The sequence below is a fragment of the Podarcis gaigeae genome (assembly GCF_964106915.1).
Source record: "Podarcis gaigeae genome assembly, chromosome: 4".
NCBI lineage: Eukaryota > Metazoa > Chordata > Lepidosauria > Squamata > Lacertidae > Podarcis > Podarcis gaigeae.
The window spans coordinates 39,649,842-39,669,029 of record NC_139677.1 but is presented as its reverse complement, the minus strand read 5'-3'; the positions used below and the strand labels follow the sequence as shown (position 1 = coordinate 39,669,029).

The 19,188-nt window shown below is 44.4% G+C and overlaps 1 protein-coding gene and 1 long non-coding RNA gene across 9 annotated transcripts in view; one reads left to right on the top strand and one right to left on the bottom strand.

The window, feature by feature from the left end:
- The window catches only part of SHROOM2 (shroom family member 2), a 106,487-nt gene that overhangs the window by 62,133 nt on the left and 25,166 nt on the right, over positions 1–19,188 (bottom strand). The gene's annotated exons all lie outside the window — the stretch shown is intronic.
- On the top strand, positions 9,426–18,478 carry LOC310842578. 2 transcript variants are annotated; one of them, XR_014563233.1, is made up of 2 exons: positions 9,426–9,569; positions 18,124–18,478. It is a non-coding gene; the product is annotated as an uncharacterized lncRNA (long non-coding RNA). The 2 variants fall into 2 exon arrangements; XR_014563234.1 differs by having other exon boundaries at positions 9,426–9,625.

Genomic DNA, 19,188 nt, shown 5'->3' with positions numbered 1-19,188 from the left:
TCCTGCTGCTGTCGCACCGCCGGAGCACAATTTCTGTTCTTATCCTGAAGCAAAGTTCTTAACCTGAAGCACTATTTCTGGGTTAGTGGAGTCTGTAACCTGAAGTGTATGTAACCCGAGGTACCACTGTATGTCTCCTTGTCCCCTACTCTTAAAATTCCATTGAGATCCCTATCTCCTTTTTCCAAAGAACTCCAAGGCATATCCTGTGCAAAGTTTGGCTCCCCCCCCCCTTGAGCAACAAGCTAGCATGCCACACAAATAACATTCACTCTATTTACACACAGAATGCAAATAAGACAAAGAGATCTGGGTCTTAATGGCCAGTTGTAAGAACAACATCTCTAGCACATCTCTAGCGCACAAGGTCAACGAAGGAATCTAGTATTTCAATTCTCTTATTAACTACTCATATTCCAGGAATCACACCTGAATATGTGAGGATCACATATGGTTCTGGAGCTACATCTCAGATAGGGCTGGTGTGTGTGTGTGTGTGTGTGTGTGTGTGTGCATGTTTCCTAATTTTTTCTGTTTTACATATATCACTATATAATTCAACAATTCCTCAAAGTTTCTAATTATTCCATTACAAAACAAAGGTGAAACACTACAGCCAGGCATGGCTGAGTCTGTTTACTGCCTGAGCCAAGATGGGAAGGTACAAATCCACACTGCCCCCTTCCCCCAGAAGCAGCGTTTGAAATTTGCCAGGTGCTAGCTGCATTTTGCACCTGGCTATCAGCCACTTGCAACCAAGTGAAGATGCCCAGGCGCTAGGATGGCACCTGATGTCCCCACCATCTGGAGGTGGCATGCCTTGGGATCCTTGGATCTTGACCGTTTTCACACACTAGCAACACATCCTGTAGACTTCCATTGTAGTTTATCTGCACAATCAGAATTAATTTCAGGAATCAAAAAGTTGTGTTGAAAAATAGGGTTTTCAAGTGGTCTGGCAGAAAAATGGCAACTAAGCATTCCGTTTTGGCAACTATAACCCTGGTTTAGGGAGCCTTTGGCACCTAGCTTATTGATCTGAGTTTCTAACACTGCCCAGAAGCCTCACTTAACCAGGAATTGCACAGCAGTGGCTTCTTCCTGCAAAATCTTGCTAGAAGAAGCCACTGCCACGGTGCAACCTTGGTAGTGGCATGAGTGCTTGCCCCTGCAGGATTCCACCACCTGAGGCCCTGACTACAGCATTCCTGGGCATGTGGTTTTGCACCTGAGGAGTCTTGCCATCCTTTCTATTACACCTTACTAGATACTAACACAATTTATGATTTTGATTAAAACCGACTTCCCCGGTTAAAACCAAAACCAAGAGAATTTCAGAATCTATCATAAAAACATTTCAGAGAATACGTATCAAACTTTGTGTTTGTAAGGCAAGCAAAAGTAGCAAGAAATGTTATGAAGAGACTCCAGTTCTGAAATGTAACTTCCAAATTTCCATGACGTTCTTATACTGATCAAAAATAATATTAACCATTGCTATTTCTTGGAATGCTCTAATATCAAGGGTACAATCCTTTTCATTTGTTAGTTTATTTCATGAATTATGCTTCATATCTGAATCTGGCTACTGCAGCCCCAAGTTGGAAAACAAGCTGAATACACATGAAGTTACTTTAAAAGCTGCATTTCCACATCTGGAGTATTACCCTTTGCGACCTTTACTGTAAGAGATTTTCTGAACACAGCTTACGGCTTGATTGAACCCTCTTTAGAAGTCCCCCCTTTTGAGAAGTCACGCCTGCCTCTTGCGAATCCGAACCGTCTCATTTTTCTGACACTCCCATGTTATAAGAATGCTCATGAACCGCCCTTCCAACAAACATTAAAATATTTGTTTAAATATCAAGTTTGCCACCCAGGTTGAGAAAATCCGAACCTTCTGAAAACCATTTATAAAGCTCATATTTAATTTAGTTCCCATCTCTTTCTCCCAGCCTCTAAGAGAGTGGGGCAAAAATGGTTTATTATTGTGGTTAACATCTGTGGTGTGTTCAAGCATGATTTTATCCACAGCGTTTCACCCACAGAGATTTGTGTTCCTTCCGATCTACTTCGGGGAAACCATTTCCTTTACAGTAAACGATAAATATTCGTTTACTGTACCAGTGATTTTGAAAAATGTATTGCAAATAGGTGAAAGGATTCTGGTTTGCTTAGCTTAGCTGTATTTCTATGGTCACTTGAAGAAAAAGCAAAAAAGGAAGAGAATAATATGGTAAAGGAAGGGTTGCCAGTCTTCTACATAAGAAGCTACAGGGCCCTCCGATCTCAGTGACTGATCTTCCTCGCCAACAAAGGTGGATTATGCACAATAAAACAAAACCAATGACCAAGCTGAATTGTTTATTGCACTACAACTCTCAGCATCTACACTGGAAGGATGCAAACGTTCTTGCTTCATTTGGTTTTCATTTATTGTACGTAATACTATTATTACATTTTTATCCCTCCCTTTCCTTTAAGGACATCAATAAAGCACAAAGGGCACTCCACACACTTTAAACCTCCCATCAATCCTGTAAGGTAAATTACTGAGATGGGATGTGGGTGGCGCTGTGGGTAAAACCTCAGCGCCTAGGACTTGCCGATCACATGGTCAGCGGTTCGAATCCCCGTGGCGGGGTGAGCTCCCGGCGTTCGGTCCCAGCTCCTGCCCACCTAGCAGTTCGAAAGCACCCTTAAGTGCAAGTAGATAAATAGGTACCGCTTTATAGCGGGAAGGTAAACGGCGTTTCCGTGTGCTGCTCTGGTGCCGGTTCGCCGGAGCAGCTTTGTCACGCTGGCCACGTGACCCGGAAGTGTCTCCGGACAGCGTTGGCTCCCGGCCTCTAGAGTGAGATCAGCGCACAACCCTAGAGTCTGTCAAGACTGGCCCGTACGGGCAGGGGTACCTTTACCTTTACCTTTAAATTACTGAGAGTGATTGACCGGCCCTTGGTAACCCATTGAAGTCTCCCCATTCTATAGGTTCAGAAAGGACTGCTGCAGTGCCACAAACAACAACGGATCACAACAGCCTCATACTTAATGCAGCAAGATAAAGGGATTAGAGAAACAAAGGAGGATTTGTATATTTGACTTTAGAGAAATGAAGAATTTATAGAAATATTTTCTGTTGTGTAACTCCAACACCAAACATGTTGCAGCAGCCTCCCAATTAACTGAAGCACTGTAGCATACATCGCTGGACTTCATCAAATGCGCAATACTTCTCGGCAGGAACTTAATCCCAATTGGTACTGGCCATGCCACTTTTTATTATGCATTACAGGCTCTTTAAAGTGTCCTGAATTGTGCAACCACATTTCCACATAGAAACGACAACAGCAATAGCAGTAAGTGTTAATGTCTGGGGAAGATATCACATTTCTACAAGGTACACCATATTTATACAACTATAAAATTGCCCTTCATCATCATAGATCCCAGGGGAGTTTACAAACATTAAAGAAACTAGCAACAAAAGACAGCTAAAATTATAAACACAAACCAATCACCGTATCTAAAACCCCTCACAAACTGCAGAACAATAACGTAGCAGCCGTTCATAAAAGCCCCCAAACCATGGGGCAAACTAAGGCCCAGGGACCGGATCCGGCCCAATTGCCTTCTAAATCCGGGCCGTAGACGGTCCGGGAATCAGCAAGTTTTTACAGAAGTAGAATGTGTCCTTTTATTTAAAATGAACTCTGGGATATTTGTGGGGCCTGCCTGGTGTTTTTCTACGAATAGAATGTGTGGTTTTATTTAAAATGCAGCTCTGGGTTATTTGTGTGGAATAGGAATTCGTTCATTTTTATTTTTTTTTCAAAATACAGTCTGGCCCCCCACAAGGTCTGAGGGACAGTGGATCGGCCCCCTGCTGAAAAAGTCTGCTGACCCCTGCCATGGACAATCAGATAAAGGTCTGGAGAAACAGTTGTGTCTTAACCTGGCATCAGAAGTCCAAGTCTGTTGTGGCCACCCACACCTCATGGGGAGCAAATTCTATTATATAGTGGGGGGAAACTACAAAGAAAGGCTATCCTGTGTCACAACACAGCAAGCGATCCCCACTGTCAGTATAATGAAAAGGGCCTTCCTTCATTCCAATCTCAAGGCCTGGGTTGGCTGATATGGGGAGAGGAGCTTCATTATATACTTGGTCTTAAACCCATATTTCTTTCTTTATTATTACTGATTTCATAAAATCTGTGCACCTCTTGACTGTAAAAAACAACAACCCTCAAAGCGGTTTACAAAATATGTCAATGCTAATTAACACCTTATATTGGACCAAGTAACACAAAGGGAACCTGTCATGTGGAAGACATGACTCCATACAGATGTTGCTATCAGCATTTTAGCAGCTGCCTTATGTGGTACCTGAAGTTTCTGAACCATCTTCAAGGGTGGCCCCATAAAGAACACTAATCCAGGTGTGAAGTTTGCTAGAGCATATAGCACGATGGCAAGGCTATCTCAGTACAGGAACGGCTGTCGCTCTCAATCAGCTACAGCCTGGAAATAGGAACCCCTTGCAACTGACACCACCAAGGGCTCAAGTGACAATGCCAGATCCAGGAGTATCCCCCCCCCCCCAAGGCTACAAACCTGGTCTTTCAAGGGGTGAGTGATTGTGTCTCTGTCTAGCCGTGATTCAGCATCATTTTACTAGCCCTCATCTGACCCCATTACCACCTCCAGGCTCAGGAACAATCACAGTTTCATCTAGTTCAGATGGTATGGATCAGTGATGACCAAACTTGGCCCTCCAGCTGTTTTGGGACTACAACTCCCATCATCTCTAGCTAACAGGACCAGTGGTCGGGGATGATGGGAACTGTAGTCCCAAAACAGCTGGAGGGCCAAGTTTAGCTATCACATGTATAGATGAATGCAATCCCCATGATGGTGGCACAAAACCTCAAATCCTGATGACTGCTCACAACAGCTTCATATAGATGCTAAACAACATAGCGGACAGAATAAAATCTGCATGAATCCAGAGCACAACTCTCATGGGACCAGGGAGGAGTACCCCAGTGCTGCTGTCTAATAACAGCCCTGCAGGTTTGACTGAAAACACCACATCATGGTGCCTACAACTCTCAACCTGCTCCAGGAGGTTACCATGGCTGGTGGCACCAAAGGCTGGTGGATCAACAGGGTCATCACATGCCTCCTGTTCCTCTCTCAAGAGAGCTCACTAACCAGAGCTCTCTCAGTACTAAAATAGAATCAAAAGCCAGACTGAAATGGGTTCAAATAATATTTTGTGAGTACTCAGAAAATGTGATTTCCTCACAATTAAAGCACCATCTTGAGGGAAGATGTGACGAATGAAAAAAATGAAGAGTTAGTAAATGTAAAAGATGTTGCTACCAAAAATCCTTGATTCACTTTCTTCAAAGTAAGTTCTATTGAAATTAGTGTGGTATAACGGGGGACGGGGGGACAGGGATGAAAAAAGTAGGGATAACAAATATCCCAATCTGGATAGTGACCGCAAAGAATCAACGAACCAAACACTTCTGATTTACCACAGATGAGTGAATTTGGCAAGGACTCGCTCAAGGACAAGTCATTGACATTTCATGTTGGTCATGAAATTTTTGAGACTAAAACTCTGGAGGCTTGCTCTGTGTGGTATGGGAAGTACTGAAACATTCAAAGAGAATAAAAGAAGGAAGCAAGAATAAAAGAAAGAAAGAAAGAAAGAAAGAAAGAAAGAAAGAAAGAAAGAAAGAAAGAAGGCAGACAGAAATCTGGAAGCACTCACTTATTCTTTGAAGCCGGACCTAAGTAGATCTGAAGAAAAGAGATGGAAGATTGCCACATAAGCATGGTCAAGGGTCACTTAAGTTTAGGAAGCATGGACCAAAAACATTGCAAATGTTTACATTTTCTTCCTTCCGGGCTGAAGCCAGCAGGAGTGTTTTGGCCAGGTGTGACAAGGTGCAGGTGAGGCAGCAAATGTTCAGAGCCAATGACAGATCATGTGGGGTGCATTCAAGACTGGGCCAGACTCACTGAAAGCAGGAAAATTAGTTTCCTCCAGCATTTGTCTGGAGTAAACTGACAGTGTTAAACTCTGAAGGTGGAGGTGTGTGTGAAGTCTGCCCCATGTGGTCTGTGCTAATTTCTGCAGGGATAGGAGGCCTTCTGAAACCCTTGCATGTGCTGTGAAGGTGGAGGGTCCTCCTGGGCTGCAGGTAGTCCTGGCAAGGATTTAAAAAGTCTTCAGATGAGGGCAGAGTTATCTCCTTACAAGAAGGATGTGGGGGCCTTGGGCTCCTACATGAAAATCTTCAGTGGGGCAGTCATTTTTCTGTCTGCCTTAGATGGGGCTTCAGGAATGCCACCTTCATCATCCTAGGAGTCTTCAGAACTTTCCATCGAAGGGCGAGAGGGATTGTAGTCCATGACATATGGAACCACTACTGACAAACAACAAGCTATTCATGTATTTGCTTGGAGCCTTTATATGATGGGTTTTCTCAAATGATTTCATAGCAGTTTACAAAAATTCAAGTTAAAAAAAACAAACAAACAATGGTGGCCTCTTGCGTTGCAGTGAATAGGAGAAGGCAGTGGATCGGTCTTTTGTACATTACTCAAGGAAGTATATAATTTCACTTGAAAGGATTAGGGAGGTGCTAATATTTTGTAATGATTCCCCGACCAGTTTTTAATGGGATTTAAACACTATTATCTTATTAGACACTGTTTGGAAGAGCTATACTCCTACTTCATCCCCCCTGCCTCATCAAGCCATCACAAATAACGCATACTGCTGCAGCTACAACACTTGGAAAGTATAATTGCCATGCAATCACTACCTCTTTTCCACATCTGATAGAGGCAACTGCAGGGATTTTTTTATTTTTGCTGCTTTGTCATGAGTTGCCTTCTTTGGATGAAAAGCAGACAATTTTTAAAAGAAATAAATGCAGCAGTAGATAAAATGGGGGGGCAGATGGTCTTCAAGAATAATCTTCTTTTATTTTTATTTTACATAATCAGCTTAGGATCATTTGGAGCAACCCGCCCGTAAGATTTGTTACTGGAACACCTCTAACAAAGAGTGAACAGTGTGAATAATTCAAGGCAAGGTTTTTAAGGTAGATAAAACCTGTTGCCTCTGTAATCTAGGCTTATCCAGGAAGACAGAACGCTGTCACTACATTATCAAGCTATGATCAAATATTAATCCTGCGGTTCTGTATTCCCACACTATGTGTAACGAGAAATAAAATTAAAGTTAAATAATGAATTGGGTTCTGAGAGACCAAAGTGTCAAACCATAAGAGAAGGCTGCCTGTTGCATCTTTGCATGAATCGAGAACGCAACCATCCTGTGCTACCGGGGGGAAGACTTAAAACAGAGAAAAGCAGAATTAAATAAATAAGAATAAAAATAAGAAATTATTATTTATACCCCGCCCATCTGGCTGGGTTTCCCCAGTCATTCTGGGCGGCTTCCAACAAAATATTTAAAACACAATAAAACATCAAACATTAATAACTTCCCTAAACAGGGTTGTCTTCAGATGTCTTCTAAAAGTCAGGTAGTTGTTTCTTTCATTGACATCTGATGGGAGAGCGTTCCACAGGGTGGGCGTCACAACCAAGAAGGGTAAGGGCTTTTTTGGAGAGGAAAGATGTTTTTTACTTTTTCACATTCTAAAATAAAAGGGTAAGTGTAAGAATGGCATGTGCTTCAGGGATCAAACGTTAGGGAAATAATGCTTTTTTAATTAGCGGCAGAGTACGAATTGGTACTGGAGGCTATATGAAACTACACAGACCTCACAGGCATCAAGATTTCAGGACGATGCAACGCTTAGTCATTTACTCCTAAAGTTCAGATATGAAACAAGAAATATATGATGGCTAACCATCTTTTTTTTGAAGCTAGTCACTATGTTTTAGAAAGATAACCTGCAACTGACACTGTGAAAACGATTATTACTTTTCATATAAAGGAACGTGGAAAGCATGCTTGATCAAATATTTGCCCCCTTCCCACCAAAGATTTAAATGCTGAATTAAAAACTTTATATTAGTAAGTTTGCTTCTGAATTTTTGACGTGTTATAAGACTTCAGACTTTGGATTCAAAAAGGTGCCTGGCCTTTCGTCAGAAAAAGGAAAACCTGTGGATTTTACCCATGGTGGTAATTTTTGACAACTGAGGAAGATTTTGTTCAGCTGATCATTTTTAAAAAGTGCTGGAATTAAATGGTGCGTTTGTGTGTGTGAATCTACTCCCCCCCCCCCCACAAAACCCCACCTCAGTAGTGTCCCATTCATATATTTTTTAATGAGAAGCCAGAGCCACAAACCAAAATTTCTCTGCCCAGTTGCACACTGCCTGCAGAGGCCCCAGGTCAAGCAACAATCCTTAACTGATGGGGGAAGTCACAATTCCTCACATCTTAAGAGCTGTAGCTCTCTGCTTCTGTTCCAGTCCGGAAGTGAACAGTGACAGCCCTTTGCACCACATGGTGTTTCTCAGTACTTGGGGCTTGCTGGAGCTTGTCTGGCAGACAGAAGCAGCTGTTTGCAATTCACGCCCTAAGTTATAATACGTTGTTCGTAGTATGAAAACATTCTAGAGACTCTACCATGCCTCCCGACACTGACTTTTAGACATTTCAGATTATTATAATTTATGAATAACTTTTTACATTCATCTCAAAAATGATACACATGCCATAAAAGCAGCTAAAAACAAGTTTTAAAGCAGTATGAAAAGCCAGAGATAGGTATAGCTCAGTTGGCTAGACTTTAACCCAGGGGTCAGCTACCTTTTTCAGCCGTGGGCCGGTCCACCATCCCTCAGACCATGTGGTGGGCCGGACTATATTTTGGAAAAAAGAAGAAGAACGAATTCCTGTTCCCCACAAATAACCCAGAGATGCATTTTAAATAAAAGCACACATTCTACTCATGTAAAAACATGCTGATTCCCAGACTGTCCGTGGGCTGCATTTAGAAGGCGATTGGGCCGCATCCGGCCCCTGGGCCTTAGGTTGCCTGCCCCTGCTTTAACAGTTAGAGCATGGTGTTGGTAACGCCAAGGTTGCAGGTTCGATCCCCGTAAGGGACAGCAGCACATTACTGCATTGCAGGGGTTGGAACAGATGATCCTCAGGGTCCCTTCCAACTTTGTTTGTTGGATGATCCTCAGGGTCCCTACCAACTTTGTTTGTTTGTTTCCAAACGGAGAAACCATTTCATCCCTACCCATTTGTTGTATGTGTGTACATACAACCACAAGCTAACAGTAGCTGCCCAACCCTTGACCTCTACCCAAAGAAAAAGGTTGCAGAAGTATAGGTGCTACAGCAATGCAGTAGAACGAACTGAACACTGTTAGAATTTACACATATGAACTGATATTGGCCAAATGAACATATACAGTGCTGCTGCTGTTTTATTTCAAGAACAGGCAACCATTCTCTTAAGTTTGTTTCTTGGCAATGCAGAGGACTGCTTTTGAAAGGGTGACCAGGAGTTCTTCATGCACAGCCTTTTTGTTATCATGCAAAGCACGAACTAAAGGTATAATAAATTATTTGCAGGAGGAAAGGATGCTGAATAGCCATGGGGGAAGAAAGGTACCTTTAAATATAAATATGGTGGTAAACAGAAGTTCAGATTTAAAAACTCGTCTGGGGGAAACAGGAATTAGAGAGCCATTTTTTGCAAATTTCTCAGAAACATATGACCCAGACATTTAGTTGCACCCGTTTCTATGAAAGAAGCCAAAGCTTCTTTCTATTGCTGAGTTATTAATTGGTAACATGAATCCTCTATAGTGGTGTAGTGTTACACCGAAGCCCTTTATTCTACTCCATCCAGAAACAGGACACTTTCTTTTTCTTCTTCAGGACAATTAACTAGATTAGAAACTAATGGATGAAGCTCCTCAATTATATACAAGGTTAAGAGCACATTAATTTGGTTTCCTTGCAAATTTATAAGGCATTTTCACTTCGAAGAACAGAAGACAACCACTCCACCATGTTTGCTGAAAAAACTAACATTTCATCAACACGTCCAGTTAAAATATACACACAGACTTTCAGTATGACACAATCCCGTTTCCTAAAAAGAATGTGCTCCTGCTGTTGTTGTTGTTGTTGTTGTTTAGTCGTTTAGTCGTGTCCGACTCTTCGTGACCCTATGGACCAGAGAACGCCAGGCACCTCTGTCCTCCACTGCCTCCCGCAGTTTGCTCAAACTCATGCTGGTAACCTCGAAAACACTATCCAACCATCTCGTCCTCTGCCGTCCCCTTCTCCTTGTGCCCTCCATCTTTCCCAACATCAGGGTCTTCTCCAGGGAGTCTTCTCTTCTCATGAGGTGGCCAAAGTACTGGAGCCTCAGCTTCACAATCTGTCCTTCCAGTGAGCACTCAGGGTTGATTTCCTTCAGTATGGAGAGGTTTGATCTTCTTGCAGTCCATGGGACTCTCAAGAGTCTCCTCCAGCACCATAATTCAAAAGCATCAATTCTTCGGCGATCAGCCTTCTTTATGGTCCAGCTCTCACTTCCATACATCACTACTGGGAAAACCATAGCTTTAACTATACGAACCTTTGTTGGCAAGGTGATGTCTCTACTTCTCAAGATGCTGTCTAGGCCTGTCATTGCCCTTCTCCCAAGAAGCAGGCGTCTTTTAATTTCGTGGCTGCTGTCACCATCTGCAGTGATCATTGAGCCCAAGAAAGTAAAATCTCTCACTACCTCCATTTCTTCCCCTTCTATTTGCCAGGAGGTGATGGGACCAGTGGCCATGATCTTCGTTTTTTTGATGTTGAGCTTCAGGCCATATTTTGCGCTCTCCTCTTTCACCCTCATTAAAAGGTTCTTTAATTCCTCCTCACTTTCTGCCATCAAGGTTGTGTCATCTGCATATCTGAGGTTGCTGATATTTCTTCCGGCAATCTTAATTCCGGCTAGGGATTCATCCAGCCCAGCCTTTCGCATGATGAATTCTGCATATAAGTTAAATAAGCAGGGAGACAAAATACAGCCTTGTCGTACTCCTTTCCCAATTTTGAACCAATCAGTTGTTCCATATCCAGTTCTAACTGTAGCTTCTTGTCCCACATAGAGATTTCTCAGGAGACAGATGAGGTGATCTGGCACTCCCATTTCTTTAAGAACTTGCCATAGTTTGCCGTGGTCGACACAGTCAAAAGCTTTTGCATAGTCAATGAAGCAGAAGTAGATGTCTTTCTGGAACTCTCTAGCTTTCTCCATAATCCAGCGCATGTTTGCAATTTGGTCTCTGGTTCCTCTGCCTCTTCTAAATCCAGCTTGCACTTCTGGGAGTTCTCGGTCCACATACTGCTTGAGCCTTCCTTGTAGAATTTTAAGCATAACCTTGCTAGCGTGTGAAATGAGTGCAATTGTGCGGTAGTTGGAGCATTCTTTGGCACTGCCCTTCTTTGGGATTGGGATGTAGACTGATCTTCTCCAATCCTCTGGCCACTGCTGAGTTTTCCAAACTTGCTGGCATATTGAGTGTAGCACCTTAACAGCATCATCTTTTAAAATTTTAAATAGTTCAGCTGGAATGCCATCACTTCCACTGGCCTTGTTATTTGCAGTGCTTTCTAAGGCCCATTTGACTTCACTTTCCAGGATGTCTGGCTCAAGGTCAGCAACCACACTACCTGGGGTATACGAGACATCCATTTCTTTCTGGTATAATTCCTCTGTGTATTCTTGCCACCTCTTCTTGATGTCTTCTGCTTCTGTTAGGTCCTTTCCACTTTTGTCCTTTATTGTGGAAATCTTTGTACGAAATGTTCCTTTCATATCTCCAATGTGCTCCTGCTAGTATATTCCAAATATGGATGGGCGCTTGGCTCTCCAGTTCTGGCTATGCAACATATTTCATTGACAAAGTATTTCATACCTGACACTATATTATATTCCGAAAGTTGATGAGGATGAACACTGGTCTTCAACACATGTGTGGACATGCACTACTGAACAGTGGCCTAATTCAAAGTGTGTCACAGCAGCAGTACTACCACTATAGGTAGAAAAAGAAAAAGAAATGAGCCCAGAAGTGCATGTTTGGGTTTAAGGTTGGGCCTAGGTCTGGAAAGGTTCAAAATTACTGGCACTGACTATGCATTTAACATTCCGTTACTAACACCGGAAAAAGCTGCCTTTTGTAATGGGAGTATTTTTATTTGTTTGCTTATTAAATTTGTATACTGTACCGCCCTATATCTGTAGGTCTCAGGGCAGTTTACAACAAAAAAATCGTAATAGAAAAAAGCACAGAATACATAATAAAAACAAAAGCAAAGACAATCCAATAATCCCCACTTCCACAACACATTTTTAAAAAGGTATTAGCTGTCAATCAGCCAAAGGCCTGGTTGAAGAGGAGCGGTATTGCTTGGTCCCCAAAGGTGTATAATGAAGGTGCCAGCAGAACTTCCTTAGGGAGGGCATTCCACACGCAGGAGCCACTACAGAAAAGGCCTATTCTTGTCCTGCCACATTCTGGACCTCTCATCCACAATTTGATATGCAGATTTATTAAATATGCACTTTTAGAGCAAGCCACAGTTCCATGAACAATGGGAAACTGTGGTTGGTTCAAAAGCAAAACAGGAAGCTTTCGGTGTGCTCCTCTCATTCATAAAGAGGAGATGGGTTAGGGGGAACATACAAGCCCAAGGTCTGCATAGGCTTATACCAGGGGTCGGCAACCTGCGGCTCCGGAGCCGCATGCGGCTCTTTAACGCCTTTGCCGCGGCTCCGGGGTGGAGGCGAGGGGAGGAGGCGCATTTTCCTTTGTTCCCGCCCCAAGCCTCGCGCGCCCGACGGGAGCTCCTGCCGGGCGCGCAAGGCTTGCAGACACTCGCCCGAAGCACGGGGAGCCCTCCGGAGGGCTCCCTGTGCTTCGGGCGGCAGGCTGCCGCCCCAAGCCTCGCGCGCCCGACGGGAGCTCCTGCCAGGCGCGCAAGGCTTGCAGACACTCGCCCGAAGCACGGGGAGCCCTCCGGAGGGCTCCCTGTGCTTCGGGCGGCAGGCTGCCGCCCCAAGCCTCGCGCGCCCGACGGGAGCTCCTGCCAGGCGCGCAAGGCTTGCAGACACTCGCCCGAAGCACGGGGAGCCCTCCGGAGGGCTCCGCGTGCTTCGGGCGGCAGGCTGCCGCCCCAAGCCTCGCGCGCCCGACGGGAGCTCCTGCCGGGCGCGCAAGGCTTGCAGACACTCGCCCGAAGCACGGGGAGCCCTCCGGAGGGCTCCCTGTGCTTCGGGCAACAGGCTGCCGCCCCAAGCCTCGCGCGCCCGACGGGAGCTCCTGCCGGGCGCGCAAGGCTTGCAGACACTCGCCCGAAGCACGGGGAGCCCTCCGGAGGGCTCCCTGTGCTTCGGGCAACAGGCTGCCGCCCCAAGCCTCGCGCGCCCAACGGGAGCTCCTGCCGGGCGCACAAGGCTTGCAGACACTTGCCCGAAGCACGGGGAGCCCTCCGGAGGGCTCCCTGTGCTTCGGGCGGCAGGCTGCCGCCCCAAGCCTCGCGCGCCCGACGGGAGCTCCTGCCGGGCGCGCAAGGCTTGCAGACACTCGCCTGAAGCACGGGGAGCCCTCCGGAGGGCTCCCTGTGCTTCGGGCAACAGGCTGCCGCCCCAAGCCTCGCGCGCCTGGCGGGAGCTCCCGCCAGGCGCGCAAGGTTTGCGGACACTCGCTGGGGCTGCAGGCTGCTGCCCGCAAGCCTTGTGAGCCTGTGGGAACTCCCGCCGGGCTTGCAAGGCTTGCGGATAGCTTCCTGAAGCCTGGAGAGCGAGAGGGGTCGGTGCGCACCGATGCCTCTCGCTCTCCAGGCTTCAGCGAAAGCCTGCATTCGCACCATAGGACGCACACAGATTTCCCCTTCATTTTTGGAGGGGAAAAGTGCGTCCTATGGAGCGAAAAATACGGTATATAGCATGTCTTTGTTGCTGGCTGATTTGCTGCTATTGCTTTGCAATTTGCAGCTACTGTTTTGAAGGGGAGTGAAGAACACACACTCAAAAAAAGGTAACTTGTTAATATAACGTTTATTTCTATGAGGAGGAGTAATTCTGAGGGGTCAAACAAAAAATAATTAAAAAGTGTCAAAAAAGTTATTTTTATAATGACGAGGATAACATTGGGCTAAGAAACAATGTATGCAGTGTTATATTTGTTTTAAATGTCGCAATGGTTTTGCGGCTCCCAGTTGTTGTTTTTTCTTCGGAAACGGGTCCAAGTGGCTCTTTTTGTCTTAAAGGTTGCAGACCCCTGGCTTATACAGTACCTTTAATAGCAAACCATGGTTTGCGGTTTTGTCTAAACTGGATGTTTGTATGTTAAAGACCAGCCTTCTGTTTCCATAAGCCTTGTGTTATGAAGGCTGTTTTCCCCACAGCATCCACTGGCACAGAGCTCTGCACATATACAGGGATACTTTTTCTAGCTACATGGCAGATGAAGCATTGAATTTAGGATTTTTTTCTCACCAAATGCAGTTCAACTTGCAATGCTCATAGGAAAAGCCCTAGCAGCCAACACATAAACAATTTACGTGCTTTACAAATACGAACCTTGTCTGTTTGGTGATACTTTAGAACATTATTCCTGTAGTAGTCTAAACATGGAGGGAAATATGCATCTCATTAATCTAAAGAAGTGCTTGGAGCAGGAAAATATTATTACTCAGATTTCTACAAAAGAAAGGGACTAACAAGCTAACACAAAAGTGCTACAGTGGAGGATTTTATCCTAAAGGCTAATGTAATGCAAATATTTGGTTTGGCACAGACCACTTTAAAAAAACACAGTGTTAAACGCACTAACAGTGCAGTCTTATGTGGACTACTCAGAAGTAAGCCCCATTTGCTTCAATGGGGTATACCACCAGGAATAAATATATAAATACACACACTCTCACTCTCTATATATGCCTAAAGCAGTCATTCTTCTGCATTGGCTTGAAAACAAGCAATTTTCTCAAAAAGTAAAAACAAAGGTGGATTTTTTCATTAAGAACAGCTGAATGTTAATTACACTTAAGGCATCTCCTTATAAAAACAACTTGTCAGAATCTAGGAGCGGCCACATTAAAGTAGCTCACTCGACAGAAATGACTTTTCACATAGAACAACAGCTCAATTGAAGGTGGCTGAGTAAAGTCTGGACCAGCAAGACAGAGGAGTACAACTGGGAAAGTCCCTAACAATCATTATTACATTGATGGGATCTCAAACTGTGATGCGGACTGTCAGTCCCATGAAGTTTTCTTGTTACGTTTAACAACGCTGGTTAACAAATGGCTGAACTCAACTTTGCAAAAGTTGGCCTGGTGCACACGACACGGTAAACCAAACACGGTAAAAGTCTTCTAACCAAAAGATGCAAAGAAAATGTAGGATGGCATCCAACTAAGTCACTGGCTCAGAATGACTAAAGAATATGACTCTGCATTTCTATCATGCCTTAAAAAGAAGATAAAGACATATCCTCCACACATTATTTTAAACCCCCCATTCCTCTAAGGCGGAACTTTCCAAACTTTTCATGTTGGTAACACACTTTTTAGACATGCATCATTTCGCAACAAAGCAATTCAGTTTTACAGTGATACCTTGGGTTAAGTACTTAATTCGTTCCGAAGATCCGTTCTTAACCTGAAACTGCTCTTAACCTGAAGCACCACTTTAGCTAATGGGGCCTCCTGCTGCCGCCGCGCCACAGTAGCACGATTTCTGTTCTTATCCTGCAGCAAAGTTCTTAACCTGAAGTACTATTTCTGGGTTAGCGGAGTTTGTAACCTGAAGCGTATGTAACCTGAAGCATATGTAACCTGAGGTACCACTGTACTAGCAAACTGGAGGTTACACCAATACCTTTCCAGCTCTGGGAGGAGCGTGGGGAGAGTTCACGCGACACACCTACACATTGCTGCCAATACAGTAACGTGTTGTGACACACAGTTTAGAAAGCTCTGCTCTAAGGAGCTAACAAAGATTTTTAGCTTCACAACAATCCTGTAAGCAAGGTTACAGGCATCTAAACACAGAGGGTTCCTGCCGGATGCTATTAGGCGAGGCCTTTCAAAGCAGGGTGGGACGCAGGTGGCGCTGTGGGTTAAAGCCTCAGCGCCTAGGACTTGCCGATCGAAAGGTCGGCGGTTCGAATCCCTGCGGCGGGATGCGCTCCCGCTGCTCAGTCCCAGTGCCTGCCAACCTAGCAGTTCGAAAGCACCTCTGGGTGCAAGTAGATAAATAGGGACCGCTTACCAGCGGGAAGGTAAACGGTGTTTCCGTGTGCGGCTCTGGCTCGCCAGAGCAGCGATGTCACGCTGGCCACGTGACCCGGAAGTGTCTCCGGACAGCGCTGGCCCCTGGCCTCTTAAGTGAGATGGGCGCACAACCCCAGAGTCTGTCAAGACTGGCCCGTACGGGCAGGGGTACCTTTACCTTTACCTTCAAAGCATAGACGCTGCCACACTTAAAAGAGCAACTTCTTACAGAGGCACATGAAAGGTGCAGTATTAAAACTCGTCTAAAAATGAACCTACCATGATAAACATGCAGAATGCAAGAAGCAGCCTGGATGAAATCTGCTTGAACTGTCATGAGTCTTGCCTCCCACAGTCTTCAGTGCCAAACACAAACCAGGGAGACTTTTTAAAGAAAATAACAAAACCTTACTATTTTTAAGCTATGCTTTAAACACACACACAGGTCACAAAATGGGAGTATTTTACAGATCTCTGAAAAATACATAAGCATTTACAGGTGTTTATAGTTACAAAATATGCTAGGTTGTGGAGAAATAGGAACTGTTTTTTATTTCCTTGACTGGCTGTGCCGTAATTTATTTAGGAGTTCACCTTAAACTCAAGGTTATTGTGTATTACTGGCCCCAAGCAGAGTTATTTGAACACATGCCAACCCTGAGCAATAAGTTACTGGATTTCATGCTCCATGAGGGGTATTTTAAACATAATTCATGGCCTTCGTTTCAGATCAAAAGCACCAAAGGAGTGCAGAGAATTAGATTACAGATATTACCGACTGACTAAAGGAGTTAGGGAAGGCAAAGTCACAGTCACCTACCTTCAGAATACATTCCTCCATGTGTATATGTGTGTATGCACACAAACACAAAGCAGTAAAGTTAATCTTTGCATTTTAACAATATTGCCTCAGTTATAAAAGTTCGCAATTAACTCTAGCAGAGTCTCGTGTCCCTCGTCTGTCTTAATTTAAGCTGGGATGTTGTTTTCTGCTGTTGCCCGTTTTGTATAATGAAACAACAGATGGATTAAAGTGAAAGACATTTACAAAAAAAAAAAAAAAAAAAAAGAATGCCACAGAGCTGGAAAATGCTCAGGAAAGTGCAATCAAAAGGATGAGCGTGCAATTCCTCTATGAGGGAAGGCTTGCTTTTTAGCTTACCCAAAAATGGCAAGACGGGAAAGGACAAAGGTTTCTACAAGGTGTGGGCACTGTTTCTCCTTTTCTCATAATAATAATAATAATAATAATAATTTATTATTTATTCCCCAGCCACTCTGGGCGGCTTCCATAAAACCAAAAATACAGTAAAATATCACATGTTAAAAACTTCCCTGAACAGGGCTGCCTTAAGATGTCTTCTGAATGTCAGGTAGTTGTTTATCGCTTTGACATCTGCTGGAAGGGCGTTCCACAGGGTGGGCGCCACTACCGAGAAGGCCCTCTGCCTGGTTCCCTGTAGCTTCGCTTCTCGCAATGAGAACCCAAGGTCATCCAATGATGCTTAATTGTGTGAGACGCAAGACAGAAAAAAGGAAGCACATGCTTCAACTATGGAACTCACTGCAACAAGAGGCGGCGACAATACCAACCCAGAGGGCTTTAAAAGGAAATCAGACAAATTCACAAATGATATGCTACTAACAAGCATGCCCCTAAATACTAGTCACTGGGAAACAACAGTGGACAAGGGCTATTATCTTCACATTTGTGTACTTGCCATGTGATTGATACAGGGTGCTGAATTAGATATTCCTTTACTAGGACTCTTATTTACTCAGACTAGATACTAAATAAGCTCCTTCTCTCTCTCTCTTAGAATTATGCTTCTTCCCACTCAAAACCATGCAGTACCCAAAGTACTGCATGAAACAGGAATGTATTTGCTGAAACATCAATATCCATTTTAAAAGGCGCAACCAACTTCCTCTGGTTCTTTTCCTTTTTTCTCAAGCCAGCTGCATCTGAACCTTAGGGATGTCCTTCCCACTTAGAAAAACATGCAGTGTTGCCAGTATTCTCAGATTTCTCTCCTGGACAGAACATTTATCAGAAACGCATGTCTGAGCCAATGTTCAAGCTAAATTCTAAGTAGTAAATTTATTTGCTCAGCGCCATTGTTCATTTCAAGGAATCAGCCACTTATGTGAATAAATTAGCAAAATGAGCCTCTTTTCCTAACTTTGAAAGCAGTTCTGTGAGAACCAAGAGTGTATCATCCCTCACAACTATCCAAATAAATAATAGCACTAGAATTTGGTGAATATATCCTATCCCAGGACCAACTGCAAATAAAGTGTAGTGGTACCTCAGGTTACATACGCTTCAGGTTACATACGCTTCAGGTTACAGACTCCGCTAACCCAGAAATATTACCTCGGGTTAAGGATGAGAACAGAAATCGTGCTCCGGCAGCGCAAGGCCCCATTAGCTAAAGTGGTGCTTCAGGTTAAGAACAGTTTCAGGTTAAGAATGGACCCCTGGAACGAATTAAGTACTTAACCCGAGGTACCACTGTACTGCAAATAAAGAATAATAGGTAACCATGCCTTTGTAAGGGACACGGGTGGCGCTGTGGGTAAAACCTCAGCGCCTAGGACTTGCCGATCGCATGGTCGGCGGTTCGAATCCCCGTGGCAGGGTGCGCTCCAGTCGTTCAGTCCCAGCGCCTGCCAACCTAGCAGTTCGAAAGCACCCCCGGGTGCAAGTAGATAAATAGGGACCGCTTACTAGCGGGAAGGTAAATGGTGTTTCCGTGTGCTGTGCTGGCTCGCCAGATGCAGCTTGTCACGCTGGCCACGTGACCCGGAAGTGTCTTTGGACAGCGCTGGCCCCCGGCCTCTTAAGTGAGATGGGCGCACAACCCTAGAGTCGGACACGACTG